The following is a 23960-nucleotide window of genomic DNA, read 5'->3' on the forward strand; positions in this document are numbered from 1 at the left end:
TCCTACCTGAAAAAATACCACAAAGGCAATCAAACAAAAAAGCATGAAATAATGGAAAAAGTGTAGCTAAAGACAGAATGGGTGAACTAGGAGATACATTTGAAAACACACAATACAGGATGTAAAACAGGAAATAGGATGTAAAACAAAACAGGAAAATAAGCTAAGTATAAGAGGTTAAAGACATGGCAGACAAAAGGTAAGACAGTATATTACAGATATAAGTGGAATTGCAGGACAAAACAGAGATTGAGGTGTAGCTGAAACAATAATATCTGAAAATATTGCAGAATTGATGAATCTAACTAGTCCTTAGATTCAGGAAGTTCAATAAATATTAATCAGGATAAAGAAAATAAACATATAGACATATATAGTTAAAATGAAAAATAACAAAGACAAAGTGGTCCCTAAACAACTAGTAAAAAGTAATTAAAATGCATTACTCAAAAAGTTCATACTTATTTGCATAGAAAGTAGACCGATCTAGTGTAGAAATAAAGCTGTAATGGACTTTCAGGTGACATAAATTGTATGTCATTATATCTATTAAACCAAGAACAAATAGTGGCTGGATGTTTAATAATAAAATGATTATTTCAAGTGTATACTATAAAAGAGGGCAAAGCTAAGTTTTCAATACATTTGTAATAAGATATTGTAGACTAGATTCTTCATCATATTCTGACATTTTTACTCATGACTTACAGTTGTTCATAAATGTTTCTTAAGTTGATGAAAGAATGAAATCATTCTTAACAAATTCATGGATATGAAAACTGAGAAACAGAACATATTTTAAAAGAATCCTAAGAACACTTGAAATGTTAATAAAATTTAATAGTAAACATAACGTGCTATTGGTACTACAAGCACGAAAAAGAGAATTAGAAACTGTTTTAACCATGGGATATATAGATGGGTCCAGAAAGGAAGAAATTTGGAATATCAGCAGTATAAGAATGAAAAATAAAGAAGGTTTGCAGTTAAGTCAACACTGCAGCAATTAACTTCTTCACAATAATTTCCAAGTAATGGATTAAGAATTTAAATGTCTTCAGGGCTTTATTCCATGCCATACTGATTTCTATAATACAGTTTATAATTCTGTTCACAGTAACTGTAGTTAATGGCCCCAGATCCCTGTCTTTCTACTTGGCCCCTAGTGGAGCTGGGATGATAGGTACAAGCCATTACACCAGCTTTATGTGTTGAAATGGATTTTTGATCAATTTTTCCCCAGGCTGGTGTTGAACCACAGTTCTCACAATCTCCACCTTCCTTGGCCCATCAAAATGGAAAATTTTATTTTAAAACTCAATTAAGGGGCTGGAGACATAGATTAAGTGGCATAAGAAAAAAGGTTCTAAGTTCAAAACCCCAGTACCACAAACAAGTATAACTACTATCTTACCCTCATATTTTTGGGGGGAGGGAGAAGACATTCATATTGTATTTTCCAGCAGCATCAGCAGGTACAGATCCCAGAGGACTTCCCTCGGGCCCCAAATTCATTGGCAGGCTGTTCAGCTGGGCGGGGCAGTGAGGAGCGCCTCGGGGTGCTGGGTTCCCCAGAATGATGCTCCCTTCATAAGGTACACAGGTGAGCCCCAGAATTACAAACACTTACAATTCTAGAAGGAAAGGCATGACTTGACAAGAAACAATCTTTCTAGATCCTAAAGTCAGATGCGGTATGGAAGAGACAAAATTTAGGGTGTAATCTTTGTCCTTATTCCAATATGGGGGACTTTTGACACAGTGGAGGGGGGACTCTGCCCCCCAGAGGCTGGGTCCTTCCTCCTCATGAAACCTTAGGCCAACCTCCCATTCATCCACCCATGTTGTCCCATGTATGTAAAAAAGAAGTTAATAATAAAGCAATCAAATACGTCATGAAGGTCTAACTGTTCCCACCCATACATCAACTCAGCTTTTCAGACAAGGCCTGGGAAGCTTCATTGGTCATCAAAGGGGAAAATAAGAGAGTGCAGCTACAAAATAGTTGTTTTTTTTTTTTTTTTAATGAAGTAGATAAATTAAAGCTATCATACTCAGAACTTGGCCTGGCTCAATTTGAAGCCTTTATAACTACTATCTTCTGAAAAAATAAAAATCAAATATGCTTTATCACTTCTTAAAAAAAGAACTACTTTTAGGAAATACTTGTAGGAAACTTGGAAATGTCTTTAGTCTTATTTCCATTTAGTATTATTGTATGTTAAATAAGAGTATTTTCTTAAAATATCCCATAATTCTTTTTTTTATAAAATTTTATAAAAAAATTTTAAAAATAATGACCAGGCAAACTTTTTACTAAGAACTAACAGCATTTGGAAAAAAATTAATAAGCTAATAAACAAAGGCATACATTAAGGGAAAATATTATCAGAGTACTAATCCTGGAAAATTTCAGAGGAAAAGGTGAAGATGTGTTGTAAAGAGTAGGATTTTTGTGAAAAGAAAGACATCTCAAATGCAACACCTACAACAGAAATCACTAGGATAGATGAATTCGACAAAAGGTTGCATACTGAAAAAGATAAGGTTATTTTTGTGAAGGCCACACTCCCTTGAAAATAGCTATCATTACAAATTTACATAATTTAAGATTTTCCATTTCTCACAGTCCTTGCTAAACATTTTTTACTGACATCAAAATGCATTTTTCTCATTATGTAAAAGAATGAAAACATGGCAAATGTATTTAAATATAATATACATGATATGACTTAAATAAGGAAAAAAGATGAAATGCAAGTTTTTTTTCTAGTTGATAACCTATACTTAGATCAGTATGGATCAAAATGGCTTCTAGAAGATCACAAGTTGTATTCAGTGTTTCACAGAGTTGTATTTAAGCAATCCTCTTAAATCACTAAGACTTCCCACACTTTAAGTTGTCCCTGTCTTTTTCATCCAATGCATTTCAGATGCAAAAGATCCTCCATCAATTAAAATTCCTTTATTTTTAATTCTTGACCATTTAAAAAGAGGTGAAAAGGTATGATATTCTGATGGCACTCAACAAGGTTAAAAGTGAGCCATCCTGCTTTGGATCTGTAATCAAGTATACCTAAATGGAGTCCATAATAACTACATGCTGATGATGTTGATGACTCTTACTTGGCTGGCTGTTTTTTCTAGCTTCAGATATTCCTTACTTGGTAGCTTGTAGTTCCCTAATTGCTCCAGAAAGTACTTCATTTGCTTTTTTTAGACAGAGCCATTACATAAATGTGATTTTTACTTACCTTACTCTGAAAACAGCCTTTCCTTCTTGTCTTATCTAACTGCTCTTCTCTCTCAGAATCAGGTATGTTAAAGTTCACCACACATGGTTAGTAGACTGCGTTTGCCTCATTCGAGTTCCTCTCCCAAACTAGAGCCAGGGTGTGTTTTATTTTTTAAAGCTTAATTCTGGCCTAATATTCTTGGTATTGCACCCTTTAATTCTCCAAGTCCAAACTCATGAACCCTGCTAGGTTCTTCATGGTCTCAGCTCCACTTTGTTTCTATCTCTAGCTCTTGCCTCAACCCTTGCATGCATCCCACATTTAATCTAAGACACTTCTCCTTCCCACATTCCCTCCCTAATAATTGTTCAGACCTCAGTGTTCATGCTACTTTCTCCACAATTCTTTTGTGACTCCATCATTGATTCATGAATTCCTGACATATATAATGTATTTTTTCAAATATATATTATATAAACTATAATATTATATATTAACATTATATATTACATGTTAATATTTATATATTATATATCATATACATTAGAAAAAGAAGTTCCTTTGGGTATTGGTAAACATTTGAATTCATTAGTCCTTCTTTAAAATTAAAACAAACATAATAATTAAAAATAACTTTAATCATATAAAATATTCTATTTTCAGGATACTTAATGAACAATCTTTTATTTAAGATCTAGTTAAAGCTGTGTTATCTATAATACTCTCACTGCATAATCTCAGATATTTAGGAGTACATAAAGTTAAGAAGAGAGTACAGTATATTCTGTCAAAAAATCAAGAACAGAGTATGGCATAATCTGTGGGATGAATGAGTGCATTTTATCACAGGGTGTATCTAATGTGGTAAGTAGTAAGTCTATTATGACAATGACAATAGAGATAAAACTTTAAACATAAAACAAATAATTTCCAGCACAACTGCATTATACATCCATAAAGGTAGATCAAATGGCTGGAAGATCTGACTTGACTGAAAGCCCAAATTGCTTTAAAACGGGAACAAAATTTGCTCTTCTCTCTCAATCAAATATACTGATAACTTGTTCTGAGAACAAGTTAGCTTTTGCCAAAAACCACTATGTCACTAGAGGTGTTTTGGGAGAATTAAGATAAACTTTCACCCCCCCCCTTTTTTTTGTTAACTTTTTGCTTGTTTCCTATTCTTAGCACCATGGAGGACACAGCATAATGAGGCAAGAAGAATGAAGTTTCTGTAATTGTTCAAACAGTAAACAACAGTTCCAAAGTCAGAGAAAAGAGAAAAACGCTTATGACACAGCACATTACAGCTTCATAGACACTGTAGGCACTAAGACCTAGCAGGGGCTGCTGCCTGACTTGAATGAAAACCCTCACCTACACTGACACTTTAAAATTCTGCTCTAAATGAATCTGTGGATTCTCTGACTGAAACCCTGCCTGGCACTTGATTGAAAATAAGCTGCATCCTTTCAGGCACCAGTGACTGAAGGCAAGATCTGACTTACAACCAGGCTACTGTTGCAGAAAGCACCAGGTTTTCTTTTCCACAAGCCTATGTTGACTTCATCCTAGGGGGTTTCCGAGACTTTGTTACCACCTGGCAGACAAACACCATGAAAAATCTGCTTGAACTGTACTAGACCAACCCTTCAAGAAAATATGGACAAGATGGGAGCCAGGAAAAGCACTTTGGAAACTACTTGCACCTAATAAAAACATCTTTTTAATTTAGCTAGTGTAAGATCCAAAGTAGTGCAGTCCAAATGGAAAAGATGCTTTATTTATATTTATGCGGGTTCTTAATTTAGGCTTGATTCATGCTTCATGAATAAGAACTACCATTTTATAGAGTTAGGTGAACATTTGGCTTTTCATGTACTCTCACTACCCTTCATTGAACCAATATGACAAGTGGAAAGATCCACTATTTGACCTTAATTTGTGAGTAAACAAAAATTTTGTTTCATAAAGCAAGGTCATTAAAATTATAGTTAATAAAGTAATATAAAGTTTCACATGACTGCTTTTTTTCTCTATTTCAAAATGTTTCCAAGTACTGTGTTAAGTACATCTAAACATAGTATTTCAATAAATCTTCTGAATCTACTGAGTGTTATTTTTACAGGTGGTAGATCAGAGAGAGGATGGTATACTCTAAGACAATACGGGGAGAAACATTAAGGTTAATGAAGCAACAAATCAGCTCTTCTGTAAGATAATCAGAACTACAAAAAATAAGCTCAGGAGAAAAAAAATGTTGCGTTTCCTATGATCTGCATTGTATATACTGAAACAAAAGTTGCAGTGGACAAATAAAAATAAAAATCTCTTTAGAAATAGTAGGGATAGAGAGAAAACATTTTCAATGAAATATAGTTTGAACAGCATTTCTAAAACCTTAGCAAACTATAGAACCGAACCACCTGAAGGCTTGTTAAAACACAGATTGCTGACTCCTGAGTTTCTAATTCTGTAGATCTAGGGTTTGGCCAGAGATTTCCACTTAGAACAAATGCCTTGTGAAGCTGATGCTACTGGTCTGTTGATCATACTTTGAGAACAAATGGTTCAGAGAAATAGTGCATATATAAGCAATTTTATTAATATTTTCTTAGCTTTGAAAACAAATCTATACAAGAGGCTCACAAAGGTAATTACATTTGGTCAAACTACAATATTTATAGATGGACACACTAAAAATTTAGACAACTGGGAAACAGTGGAAAAGGAAAGTTTTTCTTCTCAGGTAATGTCACTAATAAACAAGCTCTGACATTGCCCAGGAGCCAAAGGAACACAGGAGCCCCTCTACGAGCTTAACATGCGTCATTATTGCATTTTGTAAAGGCAATTTTTAGAATGACTTTTCTAAGATGTGGTTTCGGGGGAAGTAATACTTTTTGGGGGAGGAGAGTAGTCTAAAATTTGACATTGCTTGAGTTTTCAACTTGTTACCATCAGTTTTGTCAGTAATGCTATACTCTGGGGTATTAAAGTATATAGAATTTGCACCATAACACTACTTGTTCAAAAAGACACATACTTAGTAAGTCATATAACAGTAACTATACAAAGCTAATATAATAATAAATGAAAGAATAACAAATGGATTTTGGAAAGTACTTCCTTCCTTCTCTTCCCCTGAGGAGCTTCCCGTGACCCAAAGTCCTCAAGATCAACACTAAATGGTCCCTCTAGCTCTCATTATGCTATAGGTAAGTTAAGTTCTGTTATTCAGTGATGTTTGGTTTACACTTCACATGAAGTCAAAGTTCTTTAAAAAGTTCTAGAATAGTCAGGTTTCCATAACTCACACTTGTAATCCTAGCTACTCAGCAGGCTGAGATCTGAAGATCCTAGTTTGAAGCTAGCCAGGGCAGGAAAAGTCATGAGACTCATCTCCAATTAACTACCAGGAAACTAGAAGTGGCACTGTAATGCAAAGTGGTAGCCTTGAGTGGAAAAAGCTCAGGGACAGCACCCAGACCCTGAGTTCATGCCTGACAGCCAGCTCCCCCGGCACCCCCAAACAGGGCTAGAATATTACAGCAAGTTTAATTCCTCATGTTCCATTGATTTAAGAGTAACTCCTTATGTGACACTGGAAGTTTGCCCTGATGCTAAGAAGGCTTTCTTTGCCAGGACTTCTGATTCACTGTGTAATCTTAGACTCACTGTAGTCTTTTACTTGGATTAATGAAGCACTAACTGCTTTATTAGATCTCCTAAATTCCACATGAAAAATGTGCCAACAAAACAGAATCTTACTCTTGTTAAACTGTAAATTCACATTGTGATACCTCTTATGTAATGATACTCTACAACATACATATTTATAATGACAATAGTACTACTACTACTACTAACACTAAAAGCAAGTATCTCTTATATTTCCCATTTGTTAAGTGCTACATAAAGAGATCACAAGCTTTGAAATCACAAAGTTAGATTCAAGTCTGGGCTTGAAAGCTCACTCACAGTACAATACTAAGAAAGTTTACATAAAACTCCCTAAGGCTACTTCCTAATATGTAAATAGGAGGAACTTCTAGAGTAGTGTAGGATTTTGAACTTACCTTGATGGTTTCTTCTTTTTTCCAGCCTTAAGACTAACTCAAATTGTTACCCTTTTTTTTTTCTATTAGTTGCAATATTCTACAATCCTTAGGTTTGGGACAAGTTTATTACATACTTCAATAAAACAATGTGCAAGGTAAAGTGTTACACATTTCCTTATATTCTTCCTCATATATTGCAGTGAGTGATCACAAGTATGGTGCTGCTGGGCACTGGTGGCTCATGCCTGTAATCTTAGCTACTCAGGTGGCTGAGCAAAGCTAAGCCAGGCAGGAAAGCCTAGGAGATTCTTATCTCCAATTAACCATCTTGAAAGCCAGAATTGGACCTGTGGCTCAAGGGGCCTTGAGAGAAAAAGCCAAGAGGGAGTATGAGACCCATGTTCAAGGCCCAGGACTAGCACACACATATACAAAAGAAAAAAAAGTGTGGTACTATAATCTATAGAAAACTTTGCCACATTCTTTCCAAGTGTATATGAAACATTCTCAAGATAGACTACATGCTATCCCAAGAAACAAGCCTCCACATATTTAAATGGATTAAAATAATACAAAGCATGATCTCCAACCATATGGAATAAAATTGGAAATTAATATATTCCCAAACAATCAATGGATCAAAACAGTCACAAGGAAACCAAGGTACTCTGAGGTGAATGAAATGAAAGTAACATATTTAAGTTCATAGGATATAAAGAAATTCACAGCAGTAAGTACTTCCATTAAAAAAAGAAACCTCAAATCAATGATAGAGTTTTCTATTCTAAGAAACTAGAAATGTACTTTGTACTGTTTAGGCACATTTTAGGCTTATGTAAACATAAGTTACAACCTCATACTCTTTGTTTTTGTTTTTCCTTAAAAACAATCATATATTTAGAGAGAGAGAAAAAACAAACAACAACAGCCAGTGACCTACTGATTGTCAATGGTACAGTTGGGAATTGTACTTCTCAATGTCCTCAAAGTTAAAGTGATGAGCTGAAGATAAAAATTATTCTCCTTGGTTTTTGATTCATATTTTCAAATTACATCCACAAAGTGTGTATATTCATATAATCCATTGAATCCCAGGGAACAGATATAGATGGCTTATCATCTCTTTTACAGATGAGGAAACTGAGTCTCAAGAATCTTCCTTGACATTGTCTCAATTCTTAGTGACTACTATAATCTGTGATATATGCACACTTGGATTATTGTTACTATGGTTTTCTCATGTACTTTGGTTATAATGAATTATTTTGAGTTCTAAACATTTTAAATCTAGATTCATTTTCTTGTATGTACAACATATGACAAATGTAGATAGATTATTTCAGAATGTGTAATGCTTTTAAAAGATTATCTAAGATCTGTTACTTTAATATTAATATTTCAAGAAGATAATGTTTATATGTATGACTAGGCTGACTTACCATATACTGAAAATTATATACCAAATACTGGATTTTTTTTGTTCATTTCTTGGCTGTTAGGACCCAGTACAATTAGCAAAAAGTATAGTTCTATGAATAAAATCTTCAATGTTATAAACTAAAATTACTATGGGATTAAATGTTTAAATTAAAATTAAACCACCTTCATTCTAAAATTAAGGCAGATCTGTTTGCTCTCAATAATAAAATTAATTACTGATTTAATTATTTAATTTTCTGTATTCAACAATTCAATTTCTAGTTAATCCAACCCCAAAGTCCTTGTTTATGTCACACCAAATCTGTACGAATCAGGCAAGGCTATGCCAAATCATGCATCTTGACGTCGTTTCTTTCCCTTTATAGATTTATAGCACACCACTTGTAGGTGAATATTAACTTTTCTACTGAAGCCCATCCAACTACCTCCAAAATTAAAAATGCAATTCTTAGAATGCGACTGAAAACTGTGCCATTTGGGCCTATTATACTAGCTGTTTGAGTTTGATCTTTTTCTTTTTTAATATTTTTATTATCTTTAAGTACTTGTACAAAGGAGTTGCCATTCAACAAAGCAATTTATGAACACAGTGCCTCTTGATCATTGTCACTCCTTTCAGCATTGTTACTTACCCAACCCAACCCTCCCCTTCCCTCACTTTTCTTAATTTTTAGGTTATGTACTGAATATTTTTGCCGTTTAACACAGTAGCTTATATATACAAAGCATCTTGATCTATGCCATCCTTTCAACATCTTCCCTATTCCCCCCTTAAGCTACTGCCTTCCCTTATAGTTCTCAATTCTGTGGTATATACAGTGCATTCTTCCTGCATTCTACTTCCTTCCCCACTTCATTCTTCTACCTCTCTCCCCTTAGCTCCAGCTCTTACAAGTACCCATTTCCTGGTACTTACTTTGTTTGGCTTTGACTTAGTCTTTGTGAAGAATTACACTATTTGTGCTCTCCATACAGCTATTAGTTAGATTTTTTTCAACATATTAAACAACAGAACCATATTCTGTCAATCTCACTAAACAGAGACAGAGACTCCATAGCTTTTATTATTTTTTTAATGTTGTTACAATGTGAATTATGTTTGGGGTCAGATACATGGTTGCTTAGTAAATATTTGTGGAGCAGCTATTTTAACAATAATTTAAAACATTTCTTACCTTGCTCATGTAATTGTAACCCCTCTGTACAGTTTTCTCACAATAAAAAACACTTATTAAAGCATTTCTAATGTTGTTACTATAAACACAAAGGCAAACATATTAGCTTGATTTAATTATTCTATTATATACATATATGTGTATGTATATATGATATTTAAATATATGTCCTGTAGATACAATTATTTTTTGCTAATTAAGTAAAAAATAAATCTGCAATAATGATTTAAAAAAAAAAAACACATTATAGCTAGGCACCAGTGACTCACATCTGTAATCCTAGCTACTTATGAGGCTGAGATCTGAGGATCATGGTTCGAACCCAGCCCAGGTAGAAGGCATGAGACTCTTATCTCTAGTAAACTAATCAGAAAAAGCCAGAAGTAGTGCTGTGGCTCAAGTAGTAGAGTGCTATCCTTTAGCACTAAGAGGATCAGGAAGCTGGGCGCTGGTGGCTACTCAGGAGGCTGAGATCTGAGGATCATGGTTCAAAGCCAGCCTGGGCAGGAATGTCCATGAGACTCTGATCTCCAATAAACCACTAGAAAACCGGAAGTGGTGTTGTGGCTCAAGTGGTAGAAGGCTCACCTTGAGCTGAAGAGCGCAGGGACAGCACTCAGGCCCAGAGTTCAAGCCCCACAACCAACAACAACAAAAAATGAGGCTCAGGATTAGCAACCAGGCCCTGAGTTCAAGCCCTAAGAAAGGCAAACAAAACAAAACAACCCATTAGGTGCCAAGGACATAGATTTATCATAACACAGATATCTATTCATCTATTTAAAGAAAGTAAGCTATAAAATGATGCCTTATCCTCATTCTCAAAATGATAACAAACAATCCTAATTATTCCCTAAAATATATTAACACATGAGTAGGTGAATTTTGGGAAATGAGTTGTTTCTTAGGAAATAAAATTTGTTGGTTGGGAATTTGTTGGTTGCATTTTTTTGTTGAGATCTGATCCTACCCTGACTCTAGGCTCGACCATATATGAGACCTGGTAGGAAAATATAAATACAGAAAACTGGTTGGAAAATCTACTTTGGCCAATAAACACTAAAAAATAATATATAAGACAATGCTTAATAATCACTAGATTATTGGGGTTTGTACTTTTGGAATATATCCTCTTGGAATCTGAGATTAGGTTTTGAGATAATCCAAAGACAATATATAGAAGAAACTAGAGGAACTGGTCAGATAGGCAGAATCATGACCCAGGACAGATAGCACCAGTCACGGTCCCTATGCACTGTCTCAGGTAGCTCCAAGACACTCGACCAACCTTGACTAAAGTCTCACACACTGCAGAACAGACTGCACCATCCATTTGTACCTGTTTGAATTTCTGACTCACTAAGTATAAACTTTTTGTTTTATTTACTAAATTTTGGGATTTTTTAAAAACAGCAATAGACAATTGAAATAAGACTGTAGTATGGTATGTCATCATATGTATTTTGAGAACATGCCACGTTTACTTAATTATCAATTCATGATAAGAAATTCGCCATTATTTATGTTAAATCCTGCCCACAGTTAGAACAAAGTATTTAGAATACTGGAGAAAATAACAGTGCTTATACTATAACACTTAAAAATATTATTATATATGTAGAGTTCCTACTCACAAATTTATTTAGGAATTTTATGACAGAAAAATTGATGCTGCTCCATTAACAACATTAAAAATCCAAACTGATTCTAAATGAGGTCCTTATGTTGAACAAGTACAATCATAAAACAGTCAAAACAACCAGAACTAGCACTGAAAATCTAGCCTGAAAATCTCAAATACAGGCTGACCCTTTTGTCTTATCTGATGACATCTATTACATGATGTTGAGGTGCTCTGAAATAAAATCCTGGGCAGTCTATGTGGTGACACAGCCTCTGCCTTCATGGCTTGAATAGGCAAAAACTTTCTCTAAAAAGAATCAATGTTTGGAGGTTGTTTTACTATAAATGTTAATGACTTTTGCATTGTGTTCACATTGAGGGCTTAAATTCATTTTAAAATATAATTAAATACTGTTAAATACTGTAATTCTTCCATTAATAACAATCCACTGAAATTTCAATAAATGAATAAAATCATTAAATTGTAATGACTTATTGGTATTAAGAATATACTGATGGAAATAGGGATACAGGTGGACCCATTGCAACAATGAGACATACAAGTTGTACAAGTCGTATGTCTAAAACGAACTTTACAACTTTGGTGGGGGGGGGGAGGGTTGGGTGGGAGAAGGATGGGATGGGAGGGGAAACAAAGGAGGAGGCTACAATGCTTGATAAGAAATGTACTCATTATCTTGCCCATGTAATTGTAACCCCTCTGTACAGTATTTTCACAATAAAATAATAAAATAAAATGGGAAGAAGAAAAAAAATATACTGATGGGGTAAATATGGATAGTAAATGGAGGGTTATTTGAGGTTAGAGTACTGGGTTGGAATTACAGCTCTGATACTTTGTAGCTTATGACTTTAGCTCCTAAACTAAAAAATAAAAGGGTCTAATAATAACTACTTAATAGAACTGTGTACACAGGTGTGCCAAATAGCATGAACTTTATGTATCCTGAGTGTTCAGTTTTTCCCACTAGGGAAACTGGTCTTCTTGAAACTATGTAACTGTGGATACCAAGGGACTTCTATAGTAAGTTTGTAGATACAAGGTTTTTTGTTTGTTTGTTTGTTTTTAAATCAATTATACACATTGCAGATATTTTCTCCTAATCTGTGTCTACTCATTTTCTTACCAATATCTTCTGATAAACAGACATTTTAATTTTGCTGAATTTCTTGCTTTTCCTCCAAAATACACTGATACTGAATTTATTGAAGATGCAATTAAAAACCTAGTAATTAGTTATTAAATCATGAAGAAAATACTTGACCCAAGATGAATTTTCAAAAAGAAATTTAGATATATCACTAACTCTTAATCTTACGTTTCTATTTTAGCCTCCAACATCTGAAGTGAAATTGTAATTTTGCTCATTGCATTTTTATTTTTGATTTGTAGTTCTTTAGCAAGGCTATCTTAATTATGCAAATATACTGAGTATTATTTTGACCCCTTTAATTAAAAAAAAAAAAAAAGAAAAACCTTGACATTTCAAGGACCAAAGCTACTAACAGGTCTTTTCTGGGTTTGCTTCTTAAATTACCTAGGAGTAGGTCCCTGACAGAGGTCTCACTTGATAGGCTTTGTATTGCTGCTTGGTAAACCTGGTAGACATCACGTAGCCATCCTGACTGCTCATATTCTGCCCACACAAAGGCATCTGTCTTTGTCTTGTTTTGGACAGGTTTGAAAAACAGTCAGTGAATAAACGTGGTGAAAAGGAAGTACAGTCTTTATTAGGCAGTGATGAATGAACTGAATACTGAAATTTAAACTTGTAATAAATGGTGCTGCCTAGACTTTACTCCTCAAAACAATATATTGACCAGCTGTTAACTTACTCAAACCTTAAATCAAACACAAGCTTACAATGTCACCAATCTGGTACCTTCTCAGGAAAAATGGGACTGGAAAATTCATTGTCAGCTGATGTTTTTTTTTTCCTTTCTACTAAAATATCACTATTCTTTATAGGCTCTTACAAGCACATTTATAGATTTTTATCAACAGACTTATATTTGCAACTTGGACTAATTACATTTAGCCAGCAACATCTGGTTCATCACAAGATGTTACTGTATGAAGATCATTTACAGAAATAATAAAATTTAAAACATAAAACTGGGACATTCATATACAGAAAGTTTGTGGAAAGACAACTAAACTAAGAATAAGGTAATTTCTCTGCCTGCAAATATTCCTCCAAATATTTATCTTTAATTCAATTTCTAATCCTTCAAAACTATCACCACTTAAGATGATCTTTTCTTGTAATGGACATGGTATCCCTAATGATCCAAGTCTCTCAACTCTTTTGAAATTACTTTTTGCAACTTGAGTAATAAGCCTCATAAACTTCTTAAACCCAAATGTTAACAGCAGAAAGCAAAAAACAAAAACAATAAACCCCCAACAAACTAATTTAAGCCTAGACAATTCAAAACTCAAGATTCAAATCCAGGAACTGTTTACATCATACACAGTAAGTTTGCTGAAGTATATTAGTAGTTAAACAACTCTCAAAATATAAATATAGGATACTGTTTTAAGAAAACTTTAACAAGGGAACTCCATATTAGAGTAAATGCTTATTACTATTTCATCTATACAAATCTGCTTTTGAACATATAACCACACAAATTTTAATTTAATTTTCATTTAATGGCAATATACATATATATTTAATTAGCAATAATTGTTCCTCAGATAAACCTCATTTGCTTCAATACTGCCACTGCACAAAGCTGTATAATTTTTAAAAGCTAAAACAATTTGATCCTATCAATTTTTGTGTCCTTAAGTATTGATAGCAAGTAGGGCTTGCTACTGAAAACACTAACTCATAAAATGACACTTATTTGCTTTTGGAAGCTAATGTTCAGTATCTGCTAAGAAAAATAGTTTGAAGTCATATGTGTATATATATGTAATCTGCATGAAAAGAGAATGATTTGCAGCTTTTAAGCTAAAGAGACAGATGCTGCTAATATTTTCCTTAGACAATTTTCCTCTAAATTTTCATTGAACTATTCACATTTCAGATTTCTTACGGTCATTTTCTTTCTTTGATTCTTCCTGTAGTTCTAAAGTAAGACAAAGAATTTCCTTCTCTTAAAGAAAATAGGAATAAAAAAAGGAATTTTATTCTCTTAAAGAAAATAGAAGAGAAAAATACCCAAATAAAAAAGGTATTTATCCATATGTCTGCGACCTCATCTTTCTTGTCCTTTTAGGTAAAAAAGAGAATGTGAAGAATCTTTCTGAAGAACCTTTTTGTTCCCAGTGATTATAAAATGGTGGTGATGGAACATAAATAGGTACAAGGCTACCAGATTATCCCAAACTGATCATTGTGCAGGCTGTCTCTTGGCCATTTTTCAAAGCTGAAAGAAAATGCTTTATTTGTTTTGAGTCCCATAACATTTGGTGTCTACTCATAAAGTATAGTTCCCTTGTACACAATTCTTATGTTGTTTTGAATGAAATAATACATGAATTGACATCTCCACGTTTTAAACACAGAACTAACCAAGTCCTGTTCTACACCAACATTAGCTAAACAAGGCAAGACAGCTACAAAGCACCTGCTTTGCCATATATTCAGAGAAAAACACACATTTTCTAATGCAAAAACAAGTCTCAGGATGATAACTTCACTTATTGCTAATAAAATACAACTTTCTTCTACAATAATGACTTGGGAGTGAAAACTTACTGCTCTTTTTAAATTTATACCCAAGTAGTTTTTCCCAAAGATGACAACAACAATAAATCTCTTTTTAAAAGGCCAAGAATTGCTATTGTTAGACCATTAATATTGAGATTCACTAAGAATTATTTCAAGATAGTAAAAGTTTAAATATGATCGCAGTAACTATAAACTTGGCTCCGAGCACCAGTGATCTCATATCAGCCTGTAGGCACTGAAGGGTGAAAGAAGAGAAAAACTAAACAACATAGCTCCAAATGTATTTAAAGAGATTGTTTGTTTCTGATATCTTCTTTTTAATAAAATTTCAAAACTTAATTCTTAGATGTAGCTTAGGTGTAGTTTTCTTTTAGAGGGATTTGCACATCTATCTTTTACACGTGTTATAAAAAATGTTAGAATCAAGAGAAGAATACTAAAGTCATGGGTAGTTTTAACCCTAAGCAAGGACAATGAGAGTACTTTCATAAAGTAACACATAAAAACCAACACCAGGGCTGAAAATTGAAGTAACCGAATAAACTAAGAGCCATAAGAACAGTTACTTCTAAGATGTGCATCTCTATATTTTTATAGCACCAAAAAGAACACTGGTGTTATTAATACTCTCTATCCAAGGTCAGTTTTATAAAAGAATGCAAAATATTCAAGTACATCTCAGCTATGAGCTTTTAAGAAGCAGTTACTATCTGTAGGATATTGTTAATACATAATATACCAGTATTCTATACATGCTTTAAGATAACTATTATTGAAAGCCAAACAAGCAAGCAAACAAACAAAAAAACCAAATAGAAAATAACAGGTGTTTGAGACATTAAGAGAAACTAGAACGATATGCTGTTGGTGAGTATATAAACTGATGATATTGCCACAGAAAATAGTATGGAAGTTTCTTGAAATATTAAAAATAGACTTGTCATGCGAGCCAACATATATACCCCAAAGAGCTGAATGCAGGTTAACAAAGAGGTATTTGCACATTTATGCTCATGGCAGCATTCTACACAACAGCCAGAAAACAGACATAATTTAAGTGTCCATGAGAATAAGAAAATGTGGTAACAGAAGTGAAATATTATCTCGCCTAAAAAGAGAAGGAAACTCTAGTATACAAAGAGGATAAAAGTTGAGGAAAATGTAAATGAAATAATCCAATCACAAAACACCACATAATTCTACTTCTGAGAACTATCTGGAACAATTCTTTTAAATCATAGAAACAGGAAATACAATGGAAGCCAAATGCTGGGAGAATGGTGCAGCTCATCAGTTGAAAATTTCTGAGATCTAGTTGAGCATATAGTTAATACTACGGTACTGTACACTTAAAATATCTATGATGGTAAATTTTCTATTTGTGTGCTTTACCATAATTAAAAATGACGCTTTTTTTTTTTTTTTTTTTTTTTGTGGACAGTCCTGAGGCTTGAGGTCAGAGCCTGCCACTATCCCTGAGCTTCTTTTGCTCAGGCTAGCACTCTACTATGTGAGCCACAGCGCCACTTGTGACTTTTTGTAGTTGCACGGTACTGAGGAATCCAACCCAGGGCTTCATGCATGCTAGGCAAGCACTCTACCACTAAGCCACTTTTCCAGCCCCAATATGACTCTTAATAAATGAAGGGAAGAGATTGTGCCAGAGTTTGCAAATGAGAGTTGCTTTATAAGTAGTAAATAAACTCTTAAGGAGATGCAAAATAATGTATAGAAGTCCCACATTTTTCCCTCAGAGGAAAGTAGAAGTTCATCATTCAAGTCAAAAGGAGCTTCCAACCTCCACATCCACAAAGAAAAATTCCACCCTCTAGCACCTCTGACAGAGAACCAGTAACTACCATTTGAACAACCAGTACCCTGTAGCACTGTAGCCTCATTCTGCTAGAAGAATTTTCCTCCTTGTTGAACCTCAATGTGTCTCCTAGTAAATTTCATTGACTGATCTTAATTCTATCCTCAGTAGAGAGAAAAGAAATAACTTAGTACTGGTTTCATGTGAACACTTTTACTATAAAGAAGCTGGGAGAGAATGCCAATATTATAGTTTCTAGTTTCTTTGCCAATGTGTCCATTAACCCAATGACCTAAAGCATAAGCAAAAAGACCCACATAATTCTAAGTCATTTTCTCTTAATACAGAGTTCAAATGTTATCAGTAGTTTTGAAAGGAATGCTAATTTATTAAAAATCACTTATGTTTTAGATATTCTTTGTTTGAAAACACAAATATGAAAGCCCTTAATCTAAGAACCAAAAGGTTGTATCACCTGTGGCCAGAACCTGAAATAGTATCTGGCTCTTTTGTTCTTTCCCCAAGTAGTTCTCAGTCAAAAAAATGTCTTAGGCTGAAGATTAGAACAGAAGCATATTATCTTCTTATTTATCATTCATTTCATTTCATTTATGTTAAAAATTTAAACTGTTCAGCACAGCTTAAAGTGATTAACATGTGTTCAGTCAGTGTGATCTTTGTGCTAACTGTATATATACAAACATAAACTAATACTACATGCTAGCGGCAAATGTTAAATGAATGAAACACTGTACTCAATTACTTAGGTTTTCATCTTTAAAGAAATGACTTGTGTTTCAGTGCCAATAGAAAGCTGTTTGAGAAAATCAGGAAAGTAGGCTTTTTAAATTATACTGATAGACTTTATCAAGCCTTTTATGAAAGTTTGGTTTCACATGCTTAACTGAAACTTTATTAGCTTTTAAAAGGGTTGGAATTCACCTAAAATGGAAGAGCAAATGAGTAAGATAAACTGAATATGAGCAAATTTTTCAATGAAGTATGAATAAATGAGCATCTAGTGTATTTTTATACTTATTGAGTGTTCACCAAATCTTCAATAAAGATTAGCAAAAATTTTTACTTTGTATTTTTGCATAAGTAGTATTGTAAACAAATCATACCAATAAATTTTAATATTTAAAAAAATTCTAGTATGTTTATCTTTAAAAATCATGTAGGTATTTCAATAACTAAAACTACATTCCCATTTTGATTTTTCAGCACTATCAAAATTCTGCTAGTGTTCAGGAAAAGATAAGTAAATAATGAAAGAGAGTATCACTCACTGGCCTAATGAAATCCACTTTGTTCTCTCTAGTTTTTTCCTCTTGAGTCTTTGCTTATCATCTTGAATTTAAAAAACTACAGGATTGACAATAGCTTTATAAAGGACAGAAACTACCTCCAAACAGCAGTAGACCTACCAGGAGAGATCCTTGCCACCCCCCAGTGAGGGCAATTATCCATGAAAATGAAGTTGCATCCTGGAACAAGAGTAATCATCTCACAGAAACCTAGACTATTTCCCTCAAGTGATGACAATGATAACTTCTACAGAAGCCTTTGTAGAATCAGAATGAGATAGTGATCAATCAAACCACTGGTATGACCAAAATTATACATCTGTCAGCTATGAAAAGAGAACTAATTTCTGGATACTTCCCATCTTCCTGGGAACTGTGTCATTAGTGGAGTTTAATTTGGAAATGAAGTACTTTATCCCACAAAAAAATCAACATGATTTAATTAGAATTCAGATAATAGGCTCAATAGTCCTACATTTATGTAGTAGTTCCAATTTCTCTTGCATAAAAAGCTACTGACTTCAATTGTTTCTACTGTGATGTATCTGGAAGTCAATGAAAGACTCTCTGAGTTTCCTGATTATATATACCAGTAGTGATTTTAGGATCTCAAAATAAATACAAACAGCAGAAGTTTTAAAAGCTTTGAAGAAAACCTCAGAGTTCTTTCTGAACAAGTAAAGCAAACACATTTGGCATCTTCCTTCTTACTAACATATGCAACAACAAGCAGACAATTTTTTCAACAAATAGTATTTCATACAAACAGGGTTCCAGTGGGTCACACCTATAATGCTAGCTACTGAGGAGGCTGAGATCTGAGGATTGTGGTTCAAAGCTGGCCTAGGCAGAAAAGTCCATGAGACTCTTATCTCCAATTAACCACCAGAAAACAGTGGCGCTGTGGCTCAAGTGGTAGAGCACTTGCCTTGAGCTGAAGACATCAGGGACAGTGTCCAGGCCCAGAGTTCAAGCCCCACAACCAACCAACCAAACAAACAAACAAACAAAAAAAATAGACTCATCAGGAATGCTTTTTACACACTTTGAACAACCTCATAACATTAAGGAAATTAAGTGTTTTAATACAAATGAGATTCATTTGAAAGTGATGACAAGGATTTATTGACAATGGCATTTTGGAGAAGAATTTGATTTAAAAAAAAATTGTACTAGAGCCCATTACCTGCCATGCTACGGAGTTGGCTTTTTGTTCAAATTGAATTTTGTTATCTGAATGGAACTGTACTAAAAAATACATCAACAAGGGAGGCGGACATAAATAGAACAGTGTTTTCAGAAAGATGACTCCATCAATATAGCCAAACAAAGACCAATAGCAGACAAATCAATGATGCTACAATATTATGAGGCAGTAATGCAAAAATTTTCTGTAGAGGGACAGATCACAAATATGTGGCTAACAAACTAATCTGTCATTATAGCATAAAAGCAATAATAGGTAAGATGTAATTTCACAAGTGTAGCCATTTTCTATTAAACTTTATCTCAAAAACTGAGGGTAAGTTGGATTTGGTCTGTATTTGGTAGTTTGCCAATAATTCATTGAGGGCAAAAATAAATACCTGAACTTAGTAACTAAATATGCCAATGAAGTGATAAAGATGTAAAGAGATAGGTCTTTAAGATTTAACTATGATTTGATAAGTTTTGCTAACCTTATAGAATTAGGTAATTAAGGAAAGTAAGAGTCTATGACCATTGCCAAGTGTCTAGCCTGGGTAAACAGGGAAGTACATATATATTTACTGAGAGAGGAAATCTAAGTTGGAGAATAAATTGAGGTTGATTGTAACTTGTTTGGAAATGTTGAACAAGTTTATGTGGTGCATACAACTAAGATCGTTACAGAATGCTTTTTCCTCTCCACAACTTATCAGTTACCACATCCTTCCAGTTCTTCATAAAGCTCTCAGATCCCTCTGATATCTCCTCTATTCCCAATGCCTTGGTTAGTCCCTTATGAGTAAGCTGCAGGATGTGCTGTCCTGTGACCTATGGTCCATACTAAGTATACATTTGGTCATGCTTCCCAGCAATGCACAAGCTCATGTATGATCTGACTCATGCCTGCCTCCTGTAAACTGCTGCTAACAGCAATCATAGTATCCCTTTGTCTCTATATGATATATTCTGTTACCTTCAGCTGAAAATAAAACCTTCATAGAAAGACTTGTAGTCATTATGCTAAAATATTAACAGTTTAGTATAGATTGAGAAGATCTAGATTTTTCATCTTTACTTTCTATAATGTATCTCATGAATACATATTACTTTTTTAATAAAGAAGATCAAGTTAAAAACATCCACAAAGGCCAACAATAACCAACATTCTTTTCTGCCAACTGCTCAGTGCTTGGAAAGACTTCATGTTTCCATGCACTATCCCTGAAAACACTGCTTTACGTACAGCACACATCTCTCCCATATGGCTCCTGCTACAGGTCTGCCTGGGCATCTCAGCTCCCACAGAGCTTTTAGTTATTTAGCTGATGATTCCTACAACACTCCTCCAACTGACTCTCAGCCACAGATGCAGAGGAGAGCCTGAAGGGCTATGTTACTCGCAGGCAACCTATCTGCAGTAGTTTCCTCCCAAAGACAGCTCTTAGAGAACTGATCTAAGGGAACATTTAATTATAGTATTTTGGCCACAACAGACTTTCCTCAAGCAGTTACCATACCCTTATAAGAAGCATAAATAGTCCTCCTCTCTGGCCACTCAACCAGATGTCATATCTAGTTGCCATTCGTTCTGAACTCCTCTCTGGCCACTCAACCAGATGTCATATCTAGTTGTCATTTTTTCTGAACTCCATTTCTTTGTTTTTAAGTGCTTGTCTGCATTCTGACTTTGATTTTGATTCTGATTTTGATTCTGCATTCTGATTTTGATTCTGAATTCTGATTTCAAGTGTTTTATTCTCTGCCTTATATAGTTAGCACAGACACCTTCCTGATATTTATGTCTCTAGTTTCCCCTCATTGTAATCTACTTTTTTAGGAAATTATCAGAAATCTTAAATATAGCCCCACCAAAGGAATCAGAAACTATCTCAAGATCTATACATTCTAATCCAGTACTTCTACTGCCAGTATTTGCCTTATACTTGGACCTTTCCTATTTCCTGTGCTTTCTTGCCTTTGGGTACTTTCTCAAGTCCCCTCCAAAAAGGAATAACCTCCTCCTACCTATCTTCAACCTGTTAAGTTTTTAAAACATAGCTTAAATACCACCAATTCCATTAAGCTTTATTCACAAGTCAACTATTCTTGTCCTGAATTCTTTTAATACTGCTGATATCCACATATATACTCACCAACATCTGTCCTTGGCTCTATTACTTTCTTACATTATACCAGTTTAACCCTTATCTTCTTTATTCTTAGAATTTTCACATTCAACTAAAATTCCACAAACAGTAAATAAATAGTGAGTGAATGTTTCATCCCAAGAAATATTTTAAGGGCCAAGACTTTGTCCTCAAACATATATTCACTGTGTATCTAATACATTTAAGGGCCTAACCAAGCACTTAAAAAATGTAAGTACCTCACTTATTCATTCATTTAATAACCATACCAGGCACAGAGGTTACAAATTCACAAAACGCATTAAAATAAAAATCTGAAAATGATTCAACCTTCCATTGTTTTGAAAGATGTTCTTTTCTATCAGACATCTTCCTGGCGCCTTCTGGGAACACACTATGATGATTCATTATTTTGCATAAATACTCTCTGTAGAAATGATCACATTTAGACAAAGTGTAAAAATCATTTCAAATCCAAACCTAATTGATTTTATGAATTTAGATTACCAGACCTCTGTTTCTTTTCTCTGATGCAAAAAAATAAACAACAACAAAAAAACCCCAAAACAAAACAAAACACTTGTTATTTTAAGATTCAGAGTTATAAAATTCAGCTTTAATACTTATGGGGAAATGGGCTTTCCAGAACACTTGTAAGTCAGAGGCAAAGGACACCTGGGTATTAATTCTGCTTTTTCCCTCAGGATGAGAGAAAGTGTCCTTGCTGTTGCTGAGTTTGTTTCAAGAACTAGCAAAGTCTGGTAATTATAAACATTCCCTTAAAAGGAAGCACACAGATCGTTAGTTCAAGTTCTTCTGGAATAGTGATGAAAATGGAATAGTCCACAGATTGTTACTGCTTTCAGGATAGTGAATGTAAAAAGGGCATTGACAGTAAGAAATGAACTTTCCTGACTCAGGAATTCTATTTTGCTTGTATATTGTTATTAGCAGCTGTTTATCCCTATTAAGGTCACTGGAAAGAGACAAACTATGGTAAGACAAACTGCATCTGTTTCTAACTGACTTAAAAAAAATACACTAAATCTTTGGTTATTCAAACTGGGAAAATAAATCCAAAAACACACATATGTACATAAACATGTATGTGTATACGTTATATTCCTGGCTATCTGTAACCTACTCAAAATACTGTATAACATTTAGAGAAACTATTTTTATTGGATAATTATGCTAGTTTCTGAGGACAAAATCAATTACATACATCAATTAACTGCAGAGCATTAGGATAAATGTCTATATTCAAAAATCTCTAGGTAAACTGGGCGCCAGTGGCTTACACCTGTAATCCTAGCTACTCAGGAAGCTGAAATCTGAGTATTGCAATTCAAAGCCAGCCCAGGCAGGAAAGTCCATGAAACTCTTATCTCCAATAAGCCACCAGAAAACAGGAAGTGGCGTTGTAGCTCAAGTGGTAGAGCACTAGCCTTGAGCTGAAGAGCGCAGGGATAGCGCCCAGGCCCAGAGTTCAAGGCCCACGACTGACAAAAAACAAAAATCTCTAGGTAAAACATCCCAAACACTAGAAAGGTTAAAATTCCTTCCCAAGAAAACACTATTGAGGGTTTTTAAACTCAAAAATATTTGAAATGCAAGGGTTTATAAAACAGTAACAACTATGTCAGATTTTATACTTTGGAACAAGTATGACAACATTTTACATTAAGTGGTAAAAAAGATATCTGTGGGGTAAGCAATTTTCTTTCTTTTTGTTAAAAGTCAAAAACTGGAAATGTAGCCAGGTGCCAGTTGCTCAGGCTGAGGTATGAGAATGACAGCTTTGAGTCAGAAAACAAGACATATTCAATAGACTTTTGTCTCCAATTAATCAGCAAAAAATCTAGAACTAGAGGTGTGGCTCAGGTGGTATAGCACCAGTCATCAGTGGAAAAGCTAAGTGAGAACATGAGGTCCTGAGCTCAAGTCCCAGTACTTCCCCAGCCAAAAAAACAAAAACTGAGAGAATAAGTAACAAAACAGATTTCTTTAAGACTGGACCTCTTTCTCATTGGGCTTGCTCAGGAAAAGCCATTTTGCTACTTAATGGTAAGTGATAAGACTAATATTATACATAATGACTTCATTTGAAATCTTTTTTTCTCCATAAAAAGGAAAAATAATTAACATCTCATAAATTTTGAAACAGACTTAATGTTTTAGTAACTAAAGAAAGCAATGGAGTCAAATTAATAATTTTATCAGTATAGAAAAGCACTATTTAAAAAAGTAATAGAGTATGCTATTG

At 34.1% G+C, this 23960-nt stretch overlaps 1 protein-coding gene and 1 pseudogene across 2 annotated transcripts in view; both read right to left on the bottom strand.

The window, feature by feature from the left end:
* Cwc27 (CWC27 spliceosome associated cyclophilin) overlaps nucleotides 1-23960 on the bottom strand; it is a 192606-nt gene that overhangs the window by 102905 nt on the left and 65741 nt on the right. The window lies entirely within an intron of this gene.
* Nucleotides 14215-14297, bottom strand: LOC138833037 (U4 spliceosomal RNA; annotated as a pseudogene).

Source organism: Dipodomys merriami, unplaced genomic scaffold (genome assembly GCF_024711535.1).
Source record: "Dipodomys merriami isolate MVZ:Mamm:240054 unplaced genomic scaffold, mDipMer1.0.p SCAF_20, whole genome shotgun sequence".
In the NCBI taxonomy this organism is placed as follows: Eukaryota; Metazoa; Chordata; class Mammalia; order Rodentia; family Heteromyidae; genus Dipodomys; species Dipodomys merriami.